At 43.1% G+C, this 7127-nt stretch overlaps 2 pseudogenes; both read left to right on the forward strand.

Moving 5' to 3' along the window:
• The first annotated feature begins 5218 nt into the window (after positions 1 to 5218).
• Positions 5219 to 6269, forward strand: LOC147440819 (DEAD-box ATP-dependent RNA helicase 21-like; annotated as a pseudogene).
• Positions 6270 to 6278: 9 nt separating this feature from the next.
• Positions 6279 to 6920, forward strand: LOC147440820 (DEAD-box ATP-dependent RNA helicase 21 pseudogene; annotated as a pseudogene).
• Positions 6921 to 7127: the final 207 nt, after the last annotated feature.

Here is a 7127-nt window from a genome sequence, read left to right on the forward strand (position 1 = left end):
CAAGCGCATTGGCAGTTGCGAGGAACCCAGTTTTTCATGCTCGCACAAAGCACATTGAGGTGCATTACCACTATGTCAGGGAGAGGCTCTCAGCAGGAGAGATCAGCTTGGCTTATGTGCCAACACAAGACAACCTTGCAAATCTTTTCACAAAGGCATTTTCTCGTGAGAAGCTTGAAGCTTTCTGCAAAGCTTTGGGCTTACTCCCCTTTGTGGACTGATCATGTCCTCAGGGCATGGCACTTCCCTTTACTCATGTGCCAGCTCTCGTTCACCGCATCACTCCAGGGGGGATTTGTTACCATACACATGTGGTAGTGTTGTGTGTGAACACACTAGGACCACCGGGGCATTTTTTCCCTCTTTAGGAGGTTTTTTCCCCCGAGCATTGTATATACGCCCATCACTCTAGGGCTATCTATCTTTCCATTGCACACTAAGTAACACACTCTCTATTGTGTGCCTTGAGCTTCCTTCGTCTTCTCCAAGCTATGTGCGTTTCTCTGCAACCCTAATTCCAACAATATTCTCTCAAAAACCAGCCAAGAATCTGTCCTTCTTCATCATGTCAGGTGGGGGTACCTGTGGTGCTAAGGCCTTGCACATCCGCTCCCATGCCATTGAAAACTTACGTATGTACTCATCTATTGGCTCACCTTCCCTATGCATCAAACCATGTACTTCTTGCCACACTTTGTAAGGATCTTCTATCTTGACAAACTCCACTTCCAATCCACACCTTAGATTGTCCCAACTTAATCTCACAGGTGGATCAGCCGCACACAACTCCTCTTCAAATTCTTTGGACCAAACTAGTGCATCACTCTTCAAACAAATCTGGTAAAGACGTAACATCTGCGCCGGATCATGAATTTGGTTGCTAATGCAGGTAACCTTCATCTTTTCCAAAAATTCTTTCACATCTTCATCACTTCTTCCATGAAATTACGGATAAGAGAAATCCATGGCTACCCAAGTTTCGATGCTTTGAGAACCCCTTCTAACAGAGATGCAAGAACCCAAAACTTTTTACTGACTCAATCCGTAGAAAATTCAATGCAGCTCAAGCTTTAGAAAAGTATGAGTACATGCAGATCAAATGATTTTTCATAGTTAATCATCGGAATTACAACATGCAAAGGAGATTCCAGTATCTCTCTTAATCTTCTTAACCCAAATATAAAGACTATGCACTGCTGATAAAAAATCTTCCTGTCCACATGAACATTTATCTGGATTCTTTATGCAAAATGAAAAGAAGTGAACTGAGGTCCATCGTGATTATCCATTAAGGGCCAATCATGCAACTCCCAAGAAAGCACACTTGACTAATTACCCTCTAATTTTGCTAGAATTTCAGGAGCATAACAACAAAAATGGCTCAAAAGACCAAAAAACCAGCCATCACAACTTGGAAAATTTTTGGCAGAGTTTCCTCATAATTAGAGCATTAAAAACCCAAAATATAGACTGTATATGTATGCATAACCTGTCAACAATGGCACCCAAGCATCAAGGAGGAATCACCATACATAGCCTATGATGAGGTCACAAAAAGGGTGCTCCAGCCACTCCTATCACCGAAATTTTCTCACACTTGAGAATCCCCCAGCTCAATAAAACCTCACCACGACCCTCTCACAAAGATTTATGCAAATATGGTATAGTCAAGTCTCAAAAATGACTATCTTCCAGACCAAGTCTCAGAAATGGCTCGGACTACCAAATAAAACCAAGTATGGCTCCATAAAGGTATACAATGACAGTATCCACAAGTAATGTACAATACAAGACAATACGCTCAAACAGGCAAATGATGCATACCCACAGAAAGTGCAAGTGACTGTCGCTTGCCAGTATATCACTCTTCTCCAACTACCTGTACCTGTGTGAATCGCCTCTACTTGTAACATATAACTTGTAACCTGTAATCTAGAATCTATAATCTGTAATCCCGAAGTTGAAGGTACTGAAAGAAGATCCTCCGTGGGGCCGCCAAAAGAATGTGAGCAGGATGGAAACACACACAACGCCTCTATAATCACTTGACACGCACTCTTGGGATAATACACACACAGACACACTATGGGACACCACTTGGCTTACACAACCCACCTGGCCGAGACAAGGAATACGCGAATGGAGTGAGAGGAGAGAGACTTTCCATTTTCCCACTCAACATAGACAGACACACACACAAATAAATCAGCTCAAAGGAGGAAGATTTCTAGTGCTTAGATACAATTGAGCTTGGGCCGACACCAATGGGACAAATAGCTCACGTCATTTGGATGAAATATGCCGGATACAATCACAAATTTGAGCAGAGGCTTCGCTCACACGAGAAACTTACACAGCCAAAATAGCAAAAAAATAGTGAGGAATTTGACAAAACGAACATCACTATTGCGTCCGGAACGGCCAAAAACCTTAGTCTACAATGTCAAAGTGCTCAAATCCGATCTCGGATGAGCAATTTATGGCACAATAGGCTCCAAAAACAGCAAAAGATGAGTAGTGGCTCTTCATCCTCTTCTCTCCATGTTTTTCTAGTTTTTTTCTCAATTTTTTTAGTGTCCACACTTCACGTTGTCCCTTGGGCACCTTTGGCCTTTTGATGGACCTCAAACGGACCCCGAATAATAGGCCAAAAATGGCCATGCAGTGCGTTTTTGTTACCTTTCTACATCCATCCGCATACCTGGCACTCAACTTTTCCCAATAATGCATCCCGCAATCACGTGAAGTGGCCCCCACATAGTTCTCATGATGACCTTTTTGCATAATTCATCACAAGAAAACACTCCTGATGTGTCCTCACTTACCCCAGTGCAAGTCCGGATCCCTTTCGACCTCATAATGCCACTACATGCCATCTGATGCACCTGCTTACCTCATGGCATGGGCCCACTGATAGCTTCCTCGAGAAGTTCTACACTTCACCAACTGCTCATTATTATAGAAAAACACATTGATACTGGTAACAATGAAAATCGATGTACTATGTACATGTTGTCCTACTTGTAAACATGTGGGCATCAATAACAACCTGAGGTATATGCCCATTAGAGACCTTGAAGCCATTTTTGGAATGGTTAATCTCAGAGCCACTTGCTTAAAGTTTGTAGAAAGTGTCTAGGCACTGCCAAAAGTGTTCAATTGAAGACTTGTGATTAGGCAAAATGGAGTTAGTATCATCTACAAATTGTTGCAGTACCATATCTTTATCAACCCCAAGGGTTTTATTTCCTTTCATATATCCTTTGTCCAAAGCTTCTTGTACTAACCATCCAATGGCATCAGAGAAAACTGCATAGAGCAGGGGGGCTATGGGGCAGTCATGCTGATGAATCTTTTCAACATAAAAACTTCAGAAAGATCCCCATTTATAGAAACTCTAGCATAAACATTGCAAAACAGAATCTGAATGAACTTGATGAATTTTCTCCCAAATTCAATTTCATACAAAGACTAAAAAATGAAGTCCCATTCTATTTTGTCATAATCTTTATCAAAATCAATTTTGAAGAAGATGAAATCATGATCATTATTCTGAGCAAAGTCAATAGTTCCCATAAAGTAATGACTGCATCCAAAATAAACCTTGCATTTATGAAACTTTTCTGTTTTGGGAGAATTATCTGATTCATGATAGGACGCAATCTTCTAGCTAGGGCTAAGGAGAAAAGTTTGTAGACAGAAATCTGACTGGTGATGGGTCTCCAGTTACGTAGGTCCTCCCCTCACCTCCTTTTATGAATGAGCTTTATTACACTCGTGTTCATTGAAGTGGAGAGAGCACCTACGTTCAAAGCCTTCTTCCATATGGACAAGAGAAAGTCTTTATAAGGTTTAAAAAACTCATTAGGCAGTCCATCAATTCCAGAAGATTTTCCATTCTTAAGAGCCTCAATGGCATCCTTGACCTCCCCCTCTATGAGAAAGGCTTGAATACCAACTAATGATAGAATAGCATACTCGCTCGACTCTCGTTTCATTAGTGTGAATCTTCACATATTTCTTATGTGTATTTCCGTAGGGTCGGGGTCAAGGGAAAAGCACCCACCAGCCAGAGGCTCGAACTCAAGCACCCGCGCTCACAAAGAAACCTTTGGAGCTAACCAACACACCCACCATGCGGCGCTGCCCTGCTGAGAGATCCACGTACTATGAAAAGAATTTGGGAATTGTGCGTTCATCGAGCCTCCCTATCTGCTATCGTTGTATGGCTCCATTGCTCCCCTATCTCGTGCTCCAACATTTGCAAGCTCCTATCCTGCCACCTGTAAACGAAGACCCCCCTCCCCCCCAAAAAGTATAATAATAATAATAATAAACCACAGGTGTCACAACTCCCCCCTTTCCTATTCAAAGCGGATTTAATTTTCACTAATTGGGCTATGATTTTGTCTCTACACCTTTTTCATTGCCTCTCCTCCTTCCCACTTTCCGTGTCCTCACAAGGTGGTGACCTACTGCATGCTATTGCGACCTACGTCTCCCCCCAACTATTGCCTACCATATCTCCCAGCCCGCCTGCTCTGCGACACCTCTTCCAAGCCCTTGGCTTTCATTTCCTTAAATTTTTGTCAACAATACACTTTTTCTTCTCTAAAACCAATGGTATCTCATAAGATTCTCCTGAAAAGAATGGTTCAAAATCTTGCCAACATAGGCTAGGTTCAGACGCCCCGCGACAAACATAGAGAAAGGTGTGTGCTACCTAGGTGGCCCAATGAGTCTAGCGAGCGAAAAGCAGAGAAGGTTCCGGACCCGCCACTTCATGGGCGATACCCCCCTCGGAAATGCACAGTTGATGCGAGCTTGGTAGCGCACAAGAATTAGACTTTTGATCACAGATCGACGACAATTGAATCATACACTTTACAGATTGGATGAAACCTATTGGTTAATCTCTATAAGTGAAGGCACAACACAAGCCCCTTGGCTGCAGCGGGCTTGTGTGAACCCAGCCATACTCGAAGGCATGAAATGAGTTTTAATTCAAGAAAAGCACCAATAAGATTTGCGTATAAACTGATTCAAGGGAGGGTCAAGGCCACTGTTAGGAAAAAACCTCTTTCCCAAACATAGACAAATCCCTTTTAAGTAAATTCTTAAGTGGAAATTTTACAAATTAAAGCATATTTTTGACCATACATACACTGTTTTCTTGCAAAATCTAAAATTTTTCCTTTGCACTTTCCTCAACTTGAGACACACTTTTCTCAAACACTGGTCAAGGCAGCCGACATACAGAGAGAACGATGTCAGGAGGAGGGCAGCGAAGCAAGCTAATGGAGCAGTATCTAGGTTCACCCACCAAGAGGAAGCGAGTTATCGTGAAGCGCTCCGCTAAATCCAGGTTTTGCTTCGATTGACCCCTGTCAGACGACACTAGCGGCAGCGTCAATCCTGCATCTTTTGAAGCACTCAAGAAGCTCACACAGCCGGCCAGCCCGCACATGAGTTTCAGAGCTGATTGGGAAGATAAGCGATATGACTCCTCGTGACTGGCGCATATTTCAAGAAGCATTTGACATATCTTACAAGGGCCCTCACAGGGCGCATGCCAGACCCATCAGGGGTTGGGATGAGAGTGGATTGGCTCCTCCTCTCCTTCGGGCTGTTCATAAAGCTGGCTATAAGCAGCCCTCTCCCATCCAGATGGCCGCCATACCCATCGGCCTTGCACACAAGGATCTCATCGGGATTGCGAAGACAGGTTCGGGTAAGACTGCCAGCTTTGTTCTGCCTATGCTTCATCATGTAGCTTCTTTACCCCCCATGGAGAACCCATAGAGGGGTCCCTATGCTCTTGTCTTGGCCCCTACCAGAGAACTAGCCGAGCAAATTTGGGAAGAGACTCTAAAACTGTCATGCTATCTCGACATAAGGGTAGTGTTGATAGTCGGACGTCATTCGATTGAAGCGCAAGGCATGCAATTGAGCCGTGGATGCGAGATTGTGATAGCCACACCTGGCAGACTGTTGGACTGTTTAGAAAGGGAATTTGTTGTTCTAAGTCAATGTAGCTACATAGTTGTAGATGAAGCTGATATGATGGTTGCAAAGGGATTTGAGGAGCAAATGCTTCGTGTTCTTAATGCACTCCCTTCAAGCAACACAGATCAATGTGTGAATAGAACAATGTGCATGTTTAGTGCAACCATGACAATGCTGTGGAGCGAACCGCAAAACGTTTTTTGAGAGAACCTGTGATTATCAACGTTGGAAATCCGGGTCAGCCACCAGATCTAGTAACATAGAGAGTAAGGATGGTAAGTACAAATTCAGAAAAGTTTAAGCTGTTGCAAGCGTTGCTAGAGGCTTCGAGGGAGCTGGTTATGGTATTTGTCAATACCAAAAAGGCAGTCTATGACCTTGTGAATGAGCTAGAGGGACAATGTTACAAAGGAGTGAGTCTTCATGGAGACATGCAGCAAGAGCAAAGAGAAAAGAATTTAAGGGACTTTAAGAGAAAGCTATGCAGTTGTCTCGTGGCAACAGATCTGGCAGGGAGGGGTATTGACATACAAGGTGATGTGCATGTGGTGAATTATGAGATGTCAAGCACCATAGAGAGATACATTCACCGCATTGGCCGGACAGGTCAAGCCAACAACAGAGGTATTGCCACCACTTTTCTCACTTTCTCAAAGGAAGACCAGAAAGTTTTCTATGATCTTAAGCAATTGCTTATTCAAAGCAACAGTGAGGTACCAGTGGAATTAGCCCGTCATAAAGCGTCTAGGATTAAACCAGGAACCTTTGTATAACATGTGCCATGCGTTCAATTATTTATTGTAGAATTTATTTTTGACATTATGGTGTTCTGGGTGTTAGCTTCTCTTAGCATAGCACACCACAGAAGTAGCTCTCTATTGTTTAATGTGGAAAGTATCAGCTCTGTTTAGAAATTTTAAACTTTCAATCTTGGTTTTTTTGCTTTTGTGGGGCAACAAACATCAGATGTGTGCCATAATTATTAGCCAAACTTGGTTTTGCTCTTCAGACTGACTGAATTCATGCTGCAGGCTTGGAACCCTCCACACATACCCACTTGAAGTGGCTTAGACGTAATGCATAGCCCTCAGATTTGAGGCCGTCTGCAATTGACAGCATGA

Source organism: Adiantum capillus-veneris, chromosome 15 (genome assembly GCF_014529385.1).
Source record: "Adiantum capillus-veneris isolate H3 chromosome 15, ASM1452938v2, whole genome shotgun sequence".
Classification (NCBI taxonomy): Eukaryota; Viridiplantae; Streptophyta; class Polypodiopsida; order Polypodiales; family Pteridaceae; genus Adiantum; species Adiantum capillus-veneris.